Below are 21,779 nucleotides of genomic sequence, written 5' to 3' on the forward strand. Positions count from 1 at the left end.
AGCAGATGTGATTGGGGAAGGAGGGAGAGAGAACCACTTCACACCTGCTCACACAGACTCTGCGTGCCCTGACCGCGTGCTGCAGCAGTTGTGATTGGGGAAGGAGGGAGAGAGAACCACTTCACACCGGCTGCCTTTCCTCCTGCACTAGACCCTAAACCCTGCTGTGGCAGAAATATTTCTCTTTGTTTTTTCTTGTGATTTTTACATAATTTTTCCTGACACTGGGAGCTGGGATACCTGTGTGGAAAACTGTCATGAATGGGGATGTTTGGTGGCTCTGAGTCAATGGATTTCATGGACACTGAGGTTTTCGTCCAGGAAAGCTTTTGTCCTGAACACTTTGGTTATATGTCGTTTTATTTATTTTTTGTTTGTTTTTATTTTTGAGACAGGGTCTCACTATGTTGCCCTGGGTAGAGTGCCGTGGTGTCACAGCTCACAGCAATCTCCAATTCTTGGGCTTAAGTGATTCTCTTGCCTCAGCCTCCCAAGTAGCTGGGGCTACAGGCACTCACCACAACACCAGGCTATTTGTTGTTGTTGTCATTGTTGTTTGGCAGGCCTGGGCTGGACACGAACCTGCCAGCTCTGGTGTATGTGGCTGGCACCCTTAGCTGCTGAGCTAGGCACTGAGGCAAGGTTATGTGCTGTTTTAAAAGATTCAGGACTTCCGGGCTAAGTGGTGGTTTTCTCAGGCCTGTGTGGTGTCCCAGGGCTCCTGGAATGGGGACAGGGCATGTCCCCTTGTGTCTCCAGTGCTGCTGAGCCTGCTCCATCTCCCAGATGTGACCCTGGCTCCTGGAGGGCAGGACACGTCTTTGTCACTGTTTCTCTGACACCACTTAGCTCAGTGGCTGCCACACCAGTGCCTGTGACGGGTTCTGTATGACTCAGAGCCGGGTGTGGAGCCACAGGTGTGCGGGGTAGATGTGGGCTGACTGCAGGATCACCCAGGACAGCCTACAACTGGGGTTTTATTTTCACTAGGTTTCTCTAATCAGCCAGGTTCATAAAATCTCTGGAGAGCTGACGCCCTAGAGGTTGTCTCTGGATGCCTTTTTATTAGTTGGGGATAGCAGACATTGTCACAGCCCATGGGCAGCTGCCCCTTGCTACAGGCTGAGGGCTTCCTAAGGCATCTGAGACTCTACCTGGGGTGTCTCTAGGCACTGGACCGTGTGTGGCCTGTGATGGGGACAGGTCACAAGTGCCAGGGAGTTGATGCTTCCTCTGGAATAGCCCTGGACAAGGGTGGTGTGAGAACTGGTGGAGACAGACAGCCTTCTCTCCCCGTAGATGAGGCCACTCTGGAGTGAGTCCCCTTCAGGTCTCAAGCACCCAGAGAGAGGGCGCCCAGTGTCCCAGGGGTGCATCATTTAGGCCGCTCTGCCTTGGCTTCTGTTCTCTCCACTGCCCTGCTGGGCACTGACCCTTCCGGGGATCACCTCCCACACAAAGCTCCTGCATCTGCATCTTTGGTTTTGTTTGTTTTAGACAGAGTCTCATTCTGTCATCCTGGTAGAGTGCTGTGGCATCCTCATACTCAAACTCTTGGGCTAAATCCATCCTCCTGCCTCAGCCTCCCCTGTCCCTGGGACTATAGGCACTGGTCAAAATGTCTGGGTAGTTTTTCTATTTTTAGGAGAGACAGGGTCTCACTCTTGCTCAGGCTGGTCCTAAACTCCTGACCCACCTGTCTTGGCCTCCCCGAGTGCTGGGATTACCCGGCCTTGCATCTCGGCTCAGGGCCTCTTCTGAGATGTTGAACTGCTGGGCTGAATAGTTCAACCTGACAGGTACTTGCCAAAGCTGGTTCACTTATATCCCTTTCTTCACCTGAGCCTTGCAGAAGCCCTTGATGGGAGGAGCCAAAGTTGTTGTCCTATTCTTGGAGTTGGGGCCAGGAGTGGGGAGGCAGCTGGGGCCCAGAGACTTTTTGACCTGGAATCCGACTTATTACCCAGCTCTTGTCCTCCTTACTAGGCCTACTCAATAAGGGGGAGCCTGGGCAGGGGGCTTTGCAGACCTGCACTGCCTGTCCTCCCTAAGGGGCATGATTAACCTGGCCCCGAGGCGGCTGCTTGGGGACAGTTGGATCTGACCTGCGGGGCCCTGAGCAGAGCTTTGCCCCTTTTCAGTCTGCGGTGACAGGTGTGGCTGCGTGTTAGAGAGGAGGAGAGGCCACTTCACTCAGAGCAACCTGCCCGCAGTCTCTCGGCCTGTGCCTTCCACCTCTAAGGGGAAATGATGGACAGTGGACTGGCCAGTTCCCATAATGGGGCTGGGGAGACATCCTGGGGCTCCGGCATGCGCACATCTGCCTGATGGTTTATACAATGACTTCAGCAGAGCACATCCTCAGGAGGTGGGTGCTCGTAGGAGGACTCCTGGCTGTCCCTTCCCCTAGGGTCATTGAGTCTCTCTGGGGCAAACAGACATATCCATCACCTGCCCATATGCTCTTCTGAAGCTCTGCAGAATTTCACATAAGAGACCAGGACCATGCGCCTGAGAAGAAAGGAAAGGCCTGAGGCTTGGAAGAAACAAGTGTTTCCTTAGCTCCAGGGCCTGAGGCTGAACTTCCTTCTGTCCTGGACCTTGATATCTCCAGGTGGACTGGGCAGTGAGTTCCCACTGCAGTCAGGGCAGCTGGGGAAACTCACCCGGAGCAGGGGCTGGAGGAGCACTGGCTAGAAGTGACCCTTGCAGAGCTGGAGGGGGAGAGAGAGGACGCTGGGGAGAGGGTAGGGTGACCTCGCTTGATCCCTTGAGGACCTGTCCTTGAATGCCTCAGTTTGCCCTTCCTACAAAACAGGGAAAGAAAATACTGGCTTCCCTATGCCTGGGAGGGATGTCCTCCGTTACCTGAGTGATGTGCTTGGTGAATGGAGGTGTGATTTGAGCAGCGAGCACCTGGGCATTTAATGTTCTTAGGGGCAGTCAGCTCAGGCTGCTCTGTGGCCCCAGTTTTAAGCCCCTAGTGCCCCAAGTCTCAGCCCTACCTTCTTTTGAGAGGCAGCTGGTGGCATTGTCTCTGCTCTGCTCCAGTACCAACTTGGAGGCCGAGAATGTTACTCCAGGGGTAGGGCTGACTCCCTACTCTCCTGCCAATGTCCATTTGGTGACCCTGGGCCTGGGCCTGGGTTCTGGGTTTGGGAGCCTGCCTCCCATCATAGGGGCACTTTTCCAGGTAGGATTGGGTAGGTGACCCAGGCAGGCATCCAGGCATCTGCTCTGGCCACCCGTCAACACTGGTTGGGTTTTAGGAAGGGGGGCCGGTGTGAGCAGGAAAGGCCTGGGCCACCACATTCCCTGTCCTCCCTGTCCACCCACAGCATCAGGCCTGGGCTGGGCACAAAAGTGTGACATATTTAGTGATTTGATTTGACAGAGGGTCACATCCACTTTTTCCCCTCCAAATTTTAATATCAGATTCATTTATTCCGCTGACTGCAACTGACCAACGTCCACATTATTCACCATTTATTCATTTGCTCATGAAGTCTCTGTTGAGTAATTGTTTTGCCTTATTGGCACTTTTAATTCTACGCTCCTCTTTTTCCAAAGGTCAATGGCTTGCTGGCTGACCAGGCCAGCTCGCGCACTCCCCGGGGAGAGACTTTTTCGTAAAGAGAGAGGCTCGTTCACATTGGTTGGACGTCAGCTTTGAGTCTGTCTCTTCCCCGCTTGTCTTGGGTCGATACCTTGGAATTCCCAGGGCCTGTTACCTCTTCCTTCTCTCAGCCTGTTTCCTGGCTCGATGTCTGAGCCACCTTATCCCACAGTGAGATGATTCTCTTTCCTTTGCTCGTTCATTTCAAGTTGGTACCTAAAGATGCGCTAACCCCGAGCTGGATGTGAAGGTTTGGGGTCTGTGGGACTCTCATCTCTAATATGTTGGCAGAATGAGCGAAACCTGGCAAGGGTTGGGACGCTTTGCTTTTTGCTTTTTGCTTTTGCCTGACAGTGCACGAGAATAAAAGTGACTATCTGACTGGTGAGTCTGACTTGTAAAGTTGAAAAGTTGGTTGTAAGTTTGTTTAAGAAAGAGATGACAATGATCTGGAAAATTCGGTTCTGGTCAAGTCGCTTCTGAGCTGAAACGTAGCCACTGCAGAGCTGTGGAGTCTTGTGTGTTATCTTACGGCGACTTTCTCCACGCAGCTGTGTTTGGCTGCAGGAACTCACATTTCTGCGGGGAACATTGCTTGAAATACGAAATGTGCTTTTTTTTTTTTACAGTTTAGTACTTTTAATAAAGGATTTGTGAGCAAAAAGCTTAAGTACAAGAACCACAAAACATATAGTTAAAAATATGGCCATAATCGCACATCAAACCCTGGAAAATTCATAGCATGGAGAACATCTGTAATTGAGAGAAGTTGAGAGAATTGAAAGAAAAATAATATATATACCCAGAATTCTAAAGGCATGAATCCTTTTAGCTGGGATCAGGGCTTCTGAGTTCTCGAGGGCGGGTTTTTTATTATAGTGGATGCTTTACTTAGAAGGATGTAATTTATTATCATTGAATTCACATGGCAACATGAATTTGGATTTGGGTTTCTGGGAGAAGTTTACAATTAGTCCTCTCATATATATTTATAGCTCTGGGGAAAAAAAAAACCCACTTGATGTTAAAATAACTTAAATATCTTCCCTTTTTTTGATTTATCTGTGAAATATTGCCTTTAAAAAATGTAATGGTTACTTCTAAGTGAGGCATGGCCGTGGTGTTGGGGACATGTGAGGAAGTGGGCATCATGCTTAGGTGGACACTGTTCCTAGGGCCAGACGAGGTTTAAATTAAGATATATCTACGCTTGGTGCCTGTGGCTCAGTGGCTAGGGCACCAGCCACATACACTGGAGCTGGTGGGTTTGAATCCAACCTGGGCCTGCCAAACAACAATGACAACTACAACCAAGAAATAGCTGGGCATTGTGCTGGGCACCTGTAGTCCCAGCTACTTGGGAGGCTGAGGCAGGAGAATCACTTAAGCCCAAGATTTGGAGGTTGCTGTAAGCTGTGACGCCACGGCACTCTACCCAGGGCAACATAGTGAGACTCTGTCTCAAAAATAAATAAATAAATAAATAAATAAATAAAGAGGAGTCCTTTAAAAAAAAACAAGATGCATCTATTCTGTGCCCTCAAGTATCCTGTTCGCCAGGAGGGGTGCTCTTCACCTGTCCTCCCTGGACACCCCTAGTTGGGGTTTCAGAGAAGACGCACCAGCAGCTTATTAGGAAGACACCTTTTCTTCCTTCCCACTCTGCCCCACTCAATGGAGACTCACCCTGACCCAGGCACCCGAGAGCCCCCTTCTCCGGGTATATCCCAGGGTGGCTTCAGCACATTTAGAAGTTGCCAGTGGGCTGTGATCTCTATGGTTTTTTCCTTTTTCTGTTCAAACACAGTAAGAACTTGATTATGCGTTTCAGTACTTCCCAGCCTGACCCACAAGTAAAACCAGCCACAGTGACTGAGTCTCTGCCTCGTCCTCATGGCCGATGCAGTGAGGTGGTGGCGTCTGACATTTCTTCCTCACTGTGGCAAAGCTTTTAGCGAGTTGCTCCTCTTACCCGGGAAGCAGCGTAAGGTGGCCCCGCGTGGCAGATGGGTTACGCATGCCTTTAACACTGGCACGCTCCCTAACCTTCCTGCGTGGCTTTCGATGACTTAAAACACAGTAATTGGCATGGAAGTCTAAAGCTTTATTTTATGATATTAAATCATTCTTTTGTGGAAACAGAAGTCTGCAAAGTATACCGTTCATTACGCGAAGGCCTGTATTAACAGGGGCTCTGGCTGACGGACGGGGACGTGGTGGAGAACTCTGTAGCACATCCCCAGGGAGGCGCCAGCTCCCACCTGTGGAGGTGAGCGTTGGAACCAAGGACAGAATCCCGCATCCCACGTGCTCGTGTCAGGGAGAGATACGGATGTATTTTCTCCATTAGCTTGGTGCACAGAGGGTAACATTACCCTAAAAATACTCCCAACGTGGACTGAGATGAACTTGATTGCTGTGGCATTATTTTAGGGGGACTTGGCGCTCTCTCTGTGTAATCTTGTGAACATTTTTTTTTTTCATGTGAACCATGATTTTCTTGAAACAAAGAGGATTATCAGTCATAAGTTCTGAAGACCGAAATGGGGTGGGCGAAAGGTTTAGAAAGAAAATATTTTTTTTTTTTAAAAAAGAACTTACAGAGCTGGCACTCAGCTCTGGCTGGAGAGGAATTCATGAGTTGGGCACCATGTTGGTTCTCTTGCTCTGTGGGGGGGAGCCAGAGAGGTGGGGACTGGAACTCTACGGGCCCTTCCAGTCTCCGTGTGTGAAATGAGAATTGCTTCCTGCAGCCCACAGTCAGCTACTGGAAGGAGCCAAGGCAGGGTGGGAAAGCCGGTGAGAGAACGCTGAGGCTCCCAGGTTCTAAGAGTCACCCTTCTCCAGACAGCTCAGGACTCCATAGTCCAGGAGGTCACAGTAGGGCTCAGACCTGGGCTGGAGCTGTCCCCTGGCCCAGAGGCCCCTTCCCCATGCAGCAATCTTCCACTCCATGTTCCCACATGGAACGCAAAGATTTCCTGGGAAAGATGCTGTGGGATAGGTCCTTGGGGATGAGGGCAGCTTGGAGAAATGGCACCGGAGAGTCCCTCCTGCTGCTGTCCGACTGGGGTGTGATTCAGCGCAGTACCTGTGTGGTCAGCCCAGTACCTGTGTGGTCAGCCCACCTTGTCCTGCTCCCCTGCCCAACTTGGCACAGCAGGCAAGCCCTCCAAACACCCTGAGAAGAGGCCTCAGACAAGTGCGAGAATTGCCCTACCCAGGTCTAGGGGTACAATTTTAGAAAACACGGAAAATCCAGGGGGATAGAAAAGAGGACATGTAAAGAGGATCAGAGCAAACGAGAAATTGCCTGTGAGTGCAGAGACCCGGGAGGAGCCAACACTGTGAGATAACCTGAGGAGAGAGAGGAGTGGCCCCCCAGTCTTTCTAATTGCTTTCTGGGTTATCTCTGATAACACGTTTTAGCCCTAGATTTAGGGGATAGGGGACCAAAGCAAACTTCCGGGAAGGTTGAGAAGAGAAACCGGTTATCTAACCGGTTATCAAGGGGGCCGGGGTGGGGTCGCTTCCGTGTCTAGGGATGATTTTGTTAGTATGTAGGTCACAGTGCTGTCTGGTTATTGGACGTTGCCTTAGATAACTGTTTGTGGAGTATTAAATGGTTTTGCTGCCTCAGCACCCTTTTTAACTGGTATTTTTCACACAGTTGTGCTGCTGAAAAGGCTCAGAGCTGCAGCAAAAATCAATTTATCTTTCCCGGTGCTACTTGTGTATTGTGAGTTCTTGGGAGTGTTTTCCCGTTTGATTAATTGATACTCTTTGTGTTCGGCATCATTTGTAACACCGCTGTCCAACTTCGGGTGCCTTAAAAACTTTCATAAGAACACGACATTATTTATGAGAGACCTCCTCACGACAAAGTACAATAGTGAGATGCAGAAAGAAAAATTAGATGGAAATGCTCTTGGCTTATAAGTTTATTAAGGGGAGAACAATCTTTCCATTCACATCGCTGCTTCTTCCTGCCTCCCCAGGTCTCAGGGTGCCTGCGACAGGCTCTGCTCAAAAAGTTTGCGGATGGGAAGTTTTTCTTTCTTGGGCTTTTATGGGTAGTCGTCTTGCGTGGGGGCGGAGGGGGCTTCTGTTCTTTTTTGGATGGGAAAAATGAGGGAGGAGAGGGTGAGAGGCGTGGCGTGCAGTGAAGGGGCCGCCCCAGCAGAGCCCCCGGGGTGCCAGGCCTGGGGAGCGGGACAGAGTTCTGTCTCCGCGGGTCTCTCCCAGGGCTCGCCGGGAAGGCCGGATGCTTTTAAAATAAATGTGTTTGTATGCGTTTCACACGGCGCGGGTCTTTCCATGGGTATTATTAATATCTATTTTTAGAGCAAAGAACGAGACGGCTGAAGGTATTCGAAGCCCCGCGTTATAAAAACAGAACAATACCGTGGCTTCCCCGTTTCATTATAAAGTTTCTTTGACCCCGTGGTTTATTTTCAAACATTCAAGTTATTTGTTCTGGTGTATTCTTAAACAGGGGTTGTTTTTCTCCCTTTCAGAAAATGAGCACAGATGGTGATGGGTTTTTCAAGTACTGACATCCCTGCTTGAGAAAACGTTCCCACCTTCTTTGTGCCGAACAAGTCAGGCAAAATAACATGATGATGCGATCATCGGTTTCATGCAGACATGCAGAATTGATTGACAGGGGAAAATTTAACATAAACCACACATTCTTTCAATGCCTTCAATTTCTTAATGATGTTTATTTGTTGGATATTAGCAGCGGCAGGAATTTCATTTAAGGCGAAAAGGCGGGGGTCTAGGGGGAGAGAGGAGAAGAGGGAGGAAGGGGAGAAACTTGTTCCAGGCAAGCAGGTTTAAGAGGAAATTTACTGCTCTAGCAGAGTCTCCATCAAAACAATTTGTAACCGCTCCTTGGAGCCAGCTCCGGAGCCGCGGCTGTCAGCGGCTAACCAGCCATTCTCAGACCATTGCTTCTGTTTGCGTGACTAAATACAGACAATTAAAGCCGAGCACTTTCTTCTCTATGAACTCATTGTTATCCAGGGTTCAAGTACTCGGATAATGGGCCACAGGGAGACGGTCGGATCACCATGGGCAGTGGCAGAGGGCCTGGGTAAGACTCATTCCTCCTTATCTGATGCGGGCTCTCCAGGGCGACTCGGGGCTCCCCGGCCCACAGGTTTTTGTAAGCACTGACTGAGGAGGCCTTATGTCCCCTGTCTCGGATCCCGAGAGAAACCCTCATTTCCTGGGTGTGAACGTGACAGGCTCGGGGACCCTCTGTGAAGGCAGCCGTGACCACAGCAGTAACCAGGGTCTTCCTCAGGCCTCTGGTCACTGTCTGTGTCCCAAGGCTATGTCTGTCTTTCCCAATGCTCTGGGCAGGGCGAAGGGAGTCCAGGGGCCCCTCTGGCTCTGAGCTGCAGACCCCAGTGTCTCTCCATCCTGAGAATCTGCTCTGAGGCCAGTGTATGCGGACAGGGCCAAGGCTCCCTCTCTCCACCACAGACAAAAACAACAGGAAACTGTGGCATAAGGGTGGAAAAGTCAAACAAAATCCTGGTATTTAATATTTTCCCCCAAAGCATCAGAGTTTTTTAGATTCCTTTTTTTCCACCTGTTGGTGTCTCACACTTGTTCTGAGCCCTAAGCAGGTGCTTCTCCCGCCTGGTAGAGGGTCCTTGTTCACTCCCCTCCTCTCAGTCTTTGCTTTTCCCTTTGGGGACGTCCGTGCTTTCCTTTTGTGGGTTTAATATTTTCCTAGAAGCGACTTGACATCAACTTCTCTGTCTCTCTCCCCCATACTTTAGTTAGCCCTGTCCTGACCCAGCTGTGAGATGAGGGGTCGGAGGTCCTACTTATATGTTTCCTGAGTCATTTTAAGACAAATGCACAACTTTTAAAATAAAATTTGAACCAGCGGCTTCTCTTCCCTTCCTCCGATGCCTGTGCTGTGATTTGAACACCTGGGTGCAGCTTGCTTGCTGCCCGTTGGCAGGTGGCAATAGCAGGCACCTGGCAGGACTGGGAGGTGCTGTGACCCCAACTGGGGGTAGGGACAGAGGGTCTGTGGGCATCGCAGGATGGAAAGCAAGGTGGGCGTGGAAGGGAAGAGGCTGGGTTGCCCTGGGTTTTCCAGAGAAAGCTGGCTCTGGGTTGGGGGCATGGTAGTCCTGCTTCTTCCGCCCCCATCCTCCGGCCCTCCCCACCATAGGCACACAGAATTCTCCCTGCTCTGCAGGTGGCCTTCCAAAGCCCCCACCAAAACAAGTTGCTGGGATTTCTTGATATTTTTTCTTTTCTAGTGAAGTACAATCGATGGAGTTTCTGTAAAAGTGCTGATTTTTCTTTTCGTGTGAAACTAGTTTAAAATAGAAATCAACACTCAAAAATAATAAAATTAGAAAAATATTCCGTCTTTGAAGAACTGCCCTGTCTTCACCTGAGTGGAGGGACACCTGTCTGAGGGGCACGCAGGTGCCCCCTCCCTCTAGTGTGGCCGCTCCTGGTCAGAGAGTGACTCCCCTCCACTCCAGGGCAAAGGGAAGGTGCCCAACAGCCCGGTCAGCTGGGATGTGCACTGAGAGACGGGGCCTGGGTCCCCCACTATCACTCCTGTGACCTCACAGTCACCATCCCTGTCTGGGACTCACTTTTCCCCTTTGCAAAATGAGGATGGTTATTGTGTCCTCTGGCTGCTTGACAGGGCGGGGGCTTCTGGCTTCTCCAGTCCCTGGAGATAACCCTGGCCACGCTCCCCAGACCTTTTTTTATTGGAGAACGAAAGTCAGAGCTTTCCAGACTGTAAGCCCCACAGCAGAGCACGCCAGCTGTGAGCCCTGGGTCTCAGCAATGCTGTAGTGAGGTAATAAGGCGGTGGCAGGCACGGGTCCTGAAGCACTCACAAGGACCTTGCCCCAGACTGTGACACAGTCTCCGCAGCCCCTGAGCCTTGGCTGGAGGCTGGGCTGCCCAGGGCCCAGATAGCAGGCAGGTGGTGAGATTTCTGGACAATCCACTCCTGCAGAGCTGGCCCTGCCTGGGCGAGGGGCCTCAGCAAGGAAATCCTCTAGGGTGAGTGACCTGTGCTCAAGGTTCATGTCCCACCACTGTGTTCTGTCCTGTCTGGGCCAGGGCAGAAATGTGAGCCTGGCTGTACACAGCCTCGTTTCCCAGGAATCACGGAGAAGCCTGCCTACTCTGCACCTGCCGTGGGTGGCCTTTCTCTGGGCTCTGCTCTCCATTTCACCCCAATCCTCACACTAACCTTATTGTCTCCCCAAGTCTCCCAAGGCTGGGGATCCCCGTCCAAAGCTGGCCCTGCGAGGCTGGGCATGTGACGGGGTGAAGGTCTCACCTGGGCTGTGGTTTCTCGTGTTCCTGAGGGGCCTCGGCTCTGTCTGCCCTCGTCTGTACAGGTGGGCCATTTGTAAGGAAAGTGATGTGAGATTCAAGTCTCCCAATTGGAAAGCCTTCTCTTGGGCCCAAATAAGTCCTGGGAGGCCTGCGCCCTGGGGAAAGGAGGTCCTGCCAGAGCTCTGCTGTCTCCTGTGGTGACTGCTCTGATGCTCCTTTGGTGCTGTGAACTCCAGATATTTGTCTCCGGTGCTCTCTCATTTGAGGGGCTCTGCACTGCTGGTGTCCTGAGCAAGTGGGGGGCCATGCTATCTTCTGGGGCTGCACAGTGAGGCTTCTGCTCACCTGACGTGCAGACATCAGAGTGGAGGGCTTGGAGACCCCGGCCTTCCATTGAAGGTAGCGTCCCTGGGGGGTGGAGTCCCAGGCAGGGCCATGGGGCTGTGGACAGACACTTGGCGTGGGCTGGAATGTGGACAGGGCTCCCCTGAGTTCTGCTCCAGGGGCCCTGGCTCTGGGGACACTCCGCCTGCTGAGGGTGGTTTTGTTGTGTCAGCTGCAAGTGTCAGGTGCCCCCTGCCAAACACCCTGCTGTGACTGGAGGGGTTCACTGTTCAGAAGGTCTCGCTGTGCTGTCCCTGTCCCTGCTGTGTGCCCAGGGTAGGCTCCAGGCACCTGGGAGGGACAGCTCAGTGTTGGACTCATGCTTTTGGGTCACTTTGCAGTTCTGACCCAAGTAGCTTTCTCTGTGGGCCTGTGCAAAGGGCTTGGGTCCTGACTCACAGAGCAGAGAGGCCTTTCTCCCTCCCCTCCAGAGACTGGGGTGCAGTGCTGGTGAGGTGGTCAGCCTGGGCTTTGCTGGACTGAGGATCCAGCAGGCATAAGATTGGCGTCTGGGTGTGATGACCACTTTAAGCCCTATTTATCTACACCAAGGATTTGCTTATCTGCTTATCTGTTCATTTATACCAAGGATTTTCAACTGGTGTGCCATGAGAGCATCTTAGGTGTGCCACAGAAATTTTTAATAATCATGAATGAAATTATTTTCAAAAGAAGTTCAAAGCACAGTAAGTATATTCTTTTTTTTTTTTTTTTGATTGGCATAATTTAAGTGTGCCGTGGAAGTTTAACTACACGTTCAAGTGTGCTGGGAAGTGAAAAAGGTTGAAAACCCTGGTCTGCACAGGTGGTTCCTGAACCCCTGCACTGCACTACTCTGCTCTGCTGCGGCCTGGACAGGGACCATGCACCTGCCCACTGCCCCTGCTGGTTGTGCACCTGCCTCTTTGCCTACAGGCCTTAGTCTGAACAGCGCGTTTCCCAGAGGCCTCCCTGCCCGGCCTCTTCCTCCTGCAGTTTTCTGTCCTCTCTTCTGCACTTTCGTCCTCTTGGAAGTTTTCTCTGTGGCCTCTCATTTAACCTCTTGCTTGTTTGTACCAGGCTACTAGCTTCCTAAGGGCACAGATCTCACACCCTTCGCCCTCTACTCTGTTTTCAGCACCTAGAAGCTTGCTCTGTGCACAGTAGGTGTTCATTAAGTGTTGCTGAGGGGGGAGGAGGAGGAGGCATGGCCGTTCCCTTGAGGAATGCCAGTGAGGTCCGGTGTGTCACCCTTAGCTGGTAAGCGATGAGTCATAAGAGGTGTAGGGCTTAGCAGGAGGAGTGAGGTGTAGGGCTTAGCAGGAGGAGTTGTTGAGAGCAGAGGAGGGATCCCTGGGGGCTGAAGTGGTCCGGGGAGCCTTCCCAGAGAAGGTGGGCTTCAAAGGTAGGTCAAAGCTTTATGAGCAGGGGGAAAGAAAGGAGGAAGAGTGAGGATGGGCATGACCCATCTTCTGGGTGCTCTGGAGTAGGGTTTAGTTTGAGAAGGTCAACAGGGCCCATGGGAGGGTCTTCTTTTTTTTTTTTATTTTTTTGAGACCGAGTCACTCTGTTGCCCTGGGTAGAGTGCTGTGCTGTCACAGCTCACGGCAACCTCAAACTCTGGGTTCAAGTGATCTTCTTGCTTCAGCCTCCCAAGTAGCTGGGATTACAGGCGCCCATCACCGTGCCTGGCTAGTTTTTCTATTTTTAGTAGAGACGGGGTCTTGATCTTGCTCAGGCTGGTCTCAAACCCCTGAGCTCAAGCGATCCACCTGCCTCAGCCTCCCAGAGGGATTACAGGTGTGAGCCACCATGCCCGGCCCCATGGGAAGGTCTTGAGGGCCAGTGGAGGAGTGTGGGCCTCATTCTGGACACAGAGGGGCAAGCTGGAGGGTTATTTTTAGTGTAGCTGATTTTGCTCGATTACAAAAACTGTGTGGGTTCACGGAGAAGATTCAAACAGCAGAGATCTAGGTAATGTGACACCCAGAGCTCCCCTTCAACTCCACTTCCACGTCCTTCTCCTGTCTATGGAGAAAACTCCTATTATGGGCTTTGGCGTGTGCCCCTCCAGACTGTTTATCATATGTTTACATCTTACATATACAGTGTGTGTGTGTATGGCGAATAATCATATAAAGAACATCACGCATATGTATTTTACATAAAATTGTCATTGGATCCTACATAATTGCATCCTGCTTACATATTGTTCTGAGACTTGCTTCTTTTTTAAACTAACAATATTGTTTGTGACTCAAAACATTAGATACATAGAAAGAACATGCAATTTTTAGCTTCTGTAGAATTCTGTGCAGTATGGCATTCTCCCATTTATGTAAACATGTACCTATTGATAGATGTTAAGGCCGCTTTACATTTTCTCTTCTGCGTTATACTTAGAATGCCACAGTAAACGTCGCCGCGTACCTACCACTGTGAAAAAACTGGAGTATTTCTGTAGGATAGATTTCTAGTAGTATTTCCAAGTCACTCCATAGATACATTTAATTTTTCGATAGACATCACCAAATTCCCCTTCAAAGTAATGCTGTATGCATACGTGTCAGTATTGTACATACTGTTCTCATTTTCCAGAAACTCACCAATACACGGGATATTATTACTCTTTTGAATGTTTGCTGATAGAAAGGAGAAAACTGATATCTCTGATTTGTATTTCCCTCATTAATACCACAGCTAGCTCTCTTTCTATACATGTATTACCCACTCCAATGTCTTCTATCCGTTGTTTTTCATATATTTTTCCATTTTTCTATTTTTTTCTTATTGATTTTTAAGAGCTTTTTATATATGTTGGGCATTAACCCTTTGTTATGCATATTTTAAGCATTTTCTTGGATAGCTTTAGAGCAAGGGAAGAACGAAGTCAGGTCTGAGCCTGGGAAAGACTACTGAAGATGGAGCGGGTACTGCAGACCAGGGCCACAGGGATGAGGTACCAGGCAGCAGTGTGGGCATGGGAGAGAGGCCTGATCAGATTCTGACGTCACAGAGCCTGTGCTCTGCTCCTTATTCCATGGTTGGCATCCTGGGAATGTGTTCAAGACTTTTGGAAAGGTCTTCAGCAGGTGGGTGCTGGGGCCATGCCTGCGTGCTGGTTTGCAGAGGCTAGCTTCTGGCCGTGCAGGCTGTGGAATCTTGTGCTGTCTCTGGCGGTGGCCCCACTTGGTCCAGTTGGGATGCTAATATCCTCACCACACAGTGGCATCTATGAGGCAGCCCTGTTGGTCTTGGCTATGGACCCCGGGGAGTTGCAGGGCACAGGGGCATGGGTGCAGCTCATGCAATAGCCGAGCATGGCACAGGGGGGCAACGTCGGGGCTGGGCAGCAGATGGGCTCTGAGCAGGGCCTCCCTTGGCCCCCTCTGTATTTTTAAGGTGCTCAAAGCTCTTGTAGCTTATAGTTCAATTATTTAAATTTTAAAATGTAGCTAAAAATACTGATGTCACAGAGACCCCATAGTGAAGATAGCCAGCACAGGCTGATCCTGGCCGTTCCTGGCTGGGAGCCTGGCCTGGATCCACCCGTCTCAGCAGACAGGTGTCATTAGGCTGGGTTTACAAGGAAATCGGGGTGCAGGGCAGCTTACGGTCTTGCCTGAGGTTGTCCAGCTACTTCCTGTCAGAGCTGGGACTTGGTCTCAGCTACCCATGTTCTCAAGCCACTGTCCAGGTGTGGGAAAGTCCCTGACAGGTACCTCTGAGGTCAGGGCAGCCACATGGCAGATGACACGTCTCTCCTGGGCCAAGACCACCGGTGGTGTCTTAAATATGTGCCCATATGTGGAGATGGCCTGGCTGGGAGCCTGGCAGCTGGGGGAGTGGGTGTCTCTGCCCTTGCTCTGTCCTCCCAGGGGTCTGTGCTGACAGAGAATCTGGACCTGTGTGTCTGAACCCAGCCCTGTGGGCTGCTGGCAATGGGTCTTGGGGAAATCCTTTGCTCCTGCCTGCGGACATGGGGTGGGCATTCTTTCTGGAAGGGCAGATGAGTTTCAATGACCTCCAATCATCGTCCTTGGAAGGTTTACCTTGTAATGGAGTATAGAGTCAACTTTTGGAATTAAGAGCAGAAAGGTGACATGGGAAGGCATTTCATCAATTCTTCCGAGACGCCCACACATCTCGTTTCCCTCCTTCACCACTTAGGCAGCAATTTCCCTGTTTGTTTCCAGCAGCTACCTATGGAAAAAAAAAAAAAAAAACCCAAACGCAGATCATATCTTGATGGTATTTACTAATATAAATATTTGCTTTCTAGAAGCAATGTTACACAAAATGCCCGAATTGAGCCTAACAACTAAATGCCTGGTAAGAAACGCCAGCTCTGGGGCCCCAAGCTGGAGTCTGGCCATCTCCATGTGAGATGCAGGGACAGGCAGAATGACCAAGTGTTGGCATTTCTAGCCCGCTCTTTCCAAGGACAGCGTGGTCATTTTTTTTTTTGAGACAGAGCCTCAAGCTATCCCCCTGGGTAGAGTGCCATAGCGTCACAGCTTGTAGCAACCTCCAACTCCTGGACTCAAGTGAATCTCCTGCCTCAGCCTCCCAAGTAGCTGGGACCACAGGCGCCCACCACAACGCCCGGCTATTTTTTGGTTGCAGCCGTCATTGTTGTTTGGTGGGCCAGGGCTGGATTCGAACCTGCCACCTTAGGTGTATATGGCTGGTGCCTTAGCCACTTGAGCCACAGGCGCCGAGCCAGCGTGGTTATTTTTTGAATGATAAACTCATCTTCACCAGCTCCCCCCACCACACACAGGATTCCCTGAGCTAATGGACATCACTTCGAATACCGTGTGAGTGTCTCTGTGTATGTGAGCAGGGCTGGGCCATAGGTGACCCTCAAGGAGCTCCTGACATGTGAAGATTGGGTGATATTAAGTTGGGTGTTGGTTGCATTTATGCTGCCTGCTGTAATATATAAGAAAAAAGGAAAGAATAGAACAAACCAGGCGAGGTCCGAAAAGACCCAGCAGAATGATTCAGACCAAGGCTAGGGTGGGCCGATGCCTTTGCAACAGAATCAAGGTGTTTTTAAGTATGGGCTTATTTCAAGAAATTTTAAATATCTCAGATTTCCACAAGAGCAAAAGGCCATGGAGAGGCCTTGGAGTTGGAAAAAAAAAAGAATTTGATGAGCGAGAGGTGTTACATTCAGCTATGACTCCGCATGTAGGCTGCAGTGCGGGGCACTGGGCAGAGAGGAGAAATGCTATGTATGCATGTGCAGGCCTGTGTGCTTACATGAGGATGTGTGTTACACATGTGTGTACTTGCACGAGGGCATCTCTTGCCCCTTCGGGTGAGGACTTTCACAGATGAACTCTAAGCCTGGATGGCTACGTCCTTCTACATGTGGGCAAGCAAGCTTCCCTTTCCAGACCAGCTTTCTTTACCCAGGGTGACTCCGTTCCCAGACACACTGGATTTGGAGCGGGCCTGTGAGGCCTCTCTCTCTCTTCCTTTCTTTTTGATATTATTGCAGTTTTTGTCACTCAAATGGCATTGGTTTTAACAAATAAACAAATGCTAACTGCCAGCTTCTTTGGCTAGACAGATGTGAATCGTGCATGGGCTGTGGCAAGTAAATAGAGGATAGATCAAAGACTAAGTTGACTAATCCCGGCCCCGTCTGAGGGCGGTTTCCAGATCATAGACAAATACGCTGGAGACGTTGAAAAGAGAAGTCTGGGCATGGCCGCGAGTGTATTCTGGGGAGTTACGGAATCCACGTGCTTTTAGCAGGTGAGTATTTCTAGGAGATGTCGTGAAGTTGGGGACGCCCGGGAGTACCCTCCCTCTTTCCCCGTGATGATGGCAGGAACAGGCTGGCATGATATTCTGCATTTATTTATTATTTGCTGCTACCGATGTGACTATCTTTTAATTTTTTTTTAAACAAATAATTTAGTCGTAAAGACTCAGACTGATTTTTTTTTGTGAAATAGTTCTAGTGAGCTAATTTATTTTTCAACTTTAAAACATCAGCATTTTATAGATCTGAATTTCACAATGTGAAGATGATTGCTACGTACAATTTGCAAAATTGTGATTAGCCAGCCCTTGCTTTGAGTTAGTTCTCCCTAATTCACAAAGGCTTCCAAGAATAGTCTGCACAAAATTCAGTTTGCAAATTGCAGGGCAGATTTTTAGAGGGCAGTTTAAAGAATGAAGTCCTAAGGGTTTTATCTATATTTATATCTCTTGTTAAACCAAACTCTTATGTAAATGTTACAATCTGTAAATAACTAGCAGGGCTGCCTTCTTAAAGGCAAGATTGCATCTCCATTTTTGAGATTTAGCAAAATTATTAAATAGCAGAATTGACTAAGATGCTAGTATATTTGGAACAAGCTAATAAACATTAATCAATATCATCAGCTGTATTTGTGTGACTATTTGAGGGTTTAAAAGTATGGAAACCTTTGTAGTTTGCCACTGAATTTCTCACACACTAAAAAAAAAAAAAAATGATTAAAAAAATAAAAATGCATTGCCCTTAGTGATGATTCAGGGGGTGGGGAATGGAGGTAGTCCAGCTCAGATTATTTTTTTTCCTTTTGCTATTGGACAGGGAAGAAGTTACTGGCTGCCACCAATGTTATTGGCAATCCCCACATTCTGACATCTGTTCCTTTCTAAACATTTTACCAACCTTGATGAAATGTAGTTTGGTGTGAGACACTGACTTGAAGAAGCAAAACTGTATAATAATAATTAAAAAAATTGCTTAAATGCCAGAAGTCATTTCCCAATAACTATCAATGCTTTGATAGCTAGGGTAGTGTATTTTTTTCCTTAAATCTAGATAACTTACAGAAATTTTAATCATGCTTAATCTTTGAATTAAACCGAATCGGTGGTAGTATAATGGATGCACTCTAGTCGATTTTAATCAGTCTTAGGGGTCTATTCTTAAGGAATGTTTTCAGGCTTTCTCAGAGAAGTGGTGCAGTGGCCTTCTCCTGAGCAAATTGTACTTTCCCAATTCATTAAGTCCTCTTTGTCCCCTGGGCGAAATCACACAGCATCTCAGGGGTCAGAAGCCCAGTGAGGGCTGGGGCAGAGCAGAGAGGGAGGGTCTGGCTCCCCAGCTGAGACCCCTCTTGGGGGCCTTCCAGATGGCCTGGTATGGAGCATACAGAGTATTGAGGAATTTGGGGTCCAGGGAAGAGTAAAATGCTGCCTTTCCATACTTGGACTATCCAGGTGATTTCTGGATTAATTTCCTCTCCTCTCCTTGGCCCCCAGCAGAAGCAGGGACTGTAGTGTAGACCCACTGTGTGCAGAAACAGGGACTGTAGTGCAGACCCACTGTGTGCAGAAACAGGGATTGTAGTGTAGACCTACTGTGTTCAGAAATAGGGATTGTAGTACAGACCCATTGTGCACTGGACATGCCACTGAGGACAGACGTGTCCTTCCATTTGCCTGCGTGCTATGTTCTGTGTTTCACCTGCTAAAAGTATAGTGATGAGGAAAGAAATAGCCCTGCCCTCCCAGGCCTTTATTCCCTTCCCGTGACACAGACAAACGGGGTGGGGGGGGGCATCCCAGCAGGTTCCAGCTGCAGCCTCACCTGCCCTGGGCAGGGCCGCCTGCTGGCTTCTGAGCTCTCTCTTTCCTGAATTCATCTGCCCCCAGGCTCACCTCTTCTCCCAAGGTCCCTTTCTCTGGACCCTGAGATAACCTGGGGTCTTTGCTACAACTGCCCTCACCATGCTTATAGTTTAAATGACAAAAGGATTGTTCATCCCGGACTACAAATTTAGAAAATAGTGGAAATGGGAAGCAAAGTCACCATCTGGAATTCTCACGGGTCCAACACGAGCCAAGTGCCACCTTTTTGGTAAACATCCTTTTCAAATCCTCTTTCAAGCACATTCTTCGCTGTATATAACTGTAGTAATTGAACCCCAAGTTTACATCCTTCCCCCAGGCCATTACGTGATTTGTATTTTGCTAAACTTCCCTAGAGTTTGGAACCATCTTTCTTACTAGCCGCTGTTGTCCTTTGGATGGATATGCTGTCATTGGCATCTTAATTCCTGCATTATTGGCACCCAACTTATTTCCAGTGGTCCTCTAATATATCAAATGCTGTGATGACCATCCTTGTATGAAGAACATTTTTGCCTCCTTTCAGGTGATTTCCACAGGCCAGATGCCTGGAGGGGAGACGAGTGGGTTAGAAGAACCTGCTGTATTTCTCTGCTCTGTTTTAGGCTCGGCCTTGCTGCCTCAGGGTTAGCAGGCTTCTCTGGGATGGGGCTCCAGGTGTCACACTCTTGCTTCTGGAGGCCCCTTTAGGCCCTGCCCCTTGGCCAACCCCACAGGCAGCAAGGCCAGGAGTTTTTATTTTTATTTCAGATTAATATGAGAGTATAAACAATCAGGTTACAGTGTTTGCATCTGTTAGGTGAGTTCCCTATTGTAGTTGTGTCCCACACTCAGGAGCTAATACACCCTTACATCATGTGCATTAGGTGGTGAGGGATCACCAGTCTCCCTGCCTTCCTCCTCACTCCTCTCTTCCCCCAACTTGAATTGAATTATGCTTTTCTCTTGTGTGGGTGTGAATTAGTTCATCTACTGGCTTCATATTAGTACTGAGTACATTGGATACTTGCTTTTCCATTCTTAAGATATTTTACTAAGAAGAATGTGTGTCAACACCATCCAGGTTAATACAAAAGTATTAAAAAGTCTACATCTGTTTTTATGGCTGCATAATATTCCACAGTATACATATACTACAATTTGTTAATCCATTCATGGGTCGATGGGCAATGAGGTTGCTTCTGTGTCTTGGTGATTATAAATTGAGCTGTGATAATCTTGTGCAAATGTCCTTATGATAAAATGATTTTTTTTTCCTTCTGGGTAGATGCCTAGTAATGGGATTGTGGGATCACATAGAAGGTCTATTTTAATTTCTTAATTCTCATACTTCTTTCCATAGGGGCTGTAGTAGTTTGCAGTTCCACCAACACTGTAAAAGTGTTTCCTTCTCTCCACACCCACAGCAGCACCTGCAGCTTTGGGCCTTTGTGATATGGGGCGGTCAGTCCTAAAGGACTATGTGTTTTTGGAAATTCCCTTCTTATTCCATAGAATCAATGCTTTGTATGTAAAACAATCCATATTTTGGACTAAGTTTTGGGACCTTGCTGTTGCCCCACACCTGGGAAGGCCAGGAGCTGCCCACCGGCCCTCTGTCCACGGCCCTCTCCCATCTGATACCCCCACCCTCCTGCCGACTCCCATGGAGGTCTCTCTGTTCTTGCTCAGCCCACCACATGGGACTCTGTGGATTCCTGCCAGCAGGGCTGGGCACCCAATGGGAGGGATGTGCTGAAGTTTAAAGCCTGCAGGGGTCCTGGTTTCTTAAGGGAAGTGAACACCTTGGGAGAAGCACTAGGTCTAAGATGTCTTCTGCTCCCATTGACTGGAAGAACCACTCGTAAGGAGCACAGCCATGGACCCTGGAGGCTATGATCCCTTCCTGAGCTGAGGGCTAGGACTCTGATACTCCTGATGCACCAGACCTCCCCTTAGGGCTGGGAGCTTCCCACGGGGCCTGCTGGCCTTCTCATCTGGGCTGAGCTCTGTGGGGAGAGTGCAGACCTATAGTGCTCAGCTAGTGTGAGGACAAGTGTGGGTGAGGAATTCCCTCTCAGCTCAGCTCCAGTGCTGCAGAACTGAGCCGCCCCTGCACCTCTTCCTCAGGGGCTCCTCACCCCTTCCTCTAGGTCCTCCGCAGACAAAAGGCACTTAACTCCAGCCCAGCAACACTTCCCACCTCCCCTCGGTGTCCTGGATCTTTCTTGAATTGCTAATTCACCCACAATCAATAATTTTATTCTTTTAAAGAAACTACAGAATATTTCCAAGTGTGAGCAGGGAGAAAGGAAAAGCACAGTGTGTGTTGTTTTAGGCTTGACGCGTTCTGGATTTAGAAGTGCTGAATAATTCATTCCTGTTTAAAAAATAAACATATGATCTGTGTCAGAACTTGACTGGGGCGGGAGGAACTTCATAACGGATGGGTTCCAGGACTGTAGGGTTCTTAGGGTGGACAGCATGGCATGAGAAACAAGGCAGGAGCTGTCTCAGGGCAGCTGTCCTCCTTTCCATGGGTGAGGTGTCCTGAGGTCTTGGACCTGTTTGGAGGTGACGCTGCTGGATGTCAGTGCTTGGTCCTACACACACTCCATCCCACCATGTCCCGCCTACTGAGTCCTACACATGTTCCATCCCACCATGTCCCGCCCACTGAGTCCTACACATGTTCCATCCCACCATGTCCTACCCACTGAGTCCTACACACACTCCATCCCACCATGTCCCGCCCATTGAGTCCTACACATGTTCCATCCCACCATGTCCTACCCACTGAGTCCTACACACACTCCATCCCACCATGTCCCGCCCA

The sequence above is a fragment of the Otolemur garnettii genome, unplaced genomic scaffold (assembly GCF_000181295.1).
Source record: "Otolemur garnettii isolate 467f Iridium unplaced genomic scaffold, OtoGar3 scaffold00135, whole genome shotgun sequence".
Classification (NCBI taxonomy): Eukaryota; Metazoa; Chordata; class Mammalia; order Primates; family Galagidae; genus Otolemur; species Otolemur garnettii.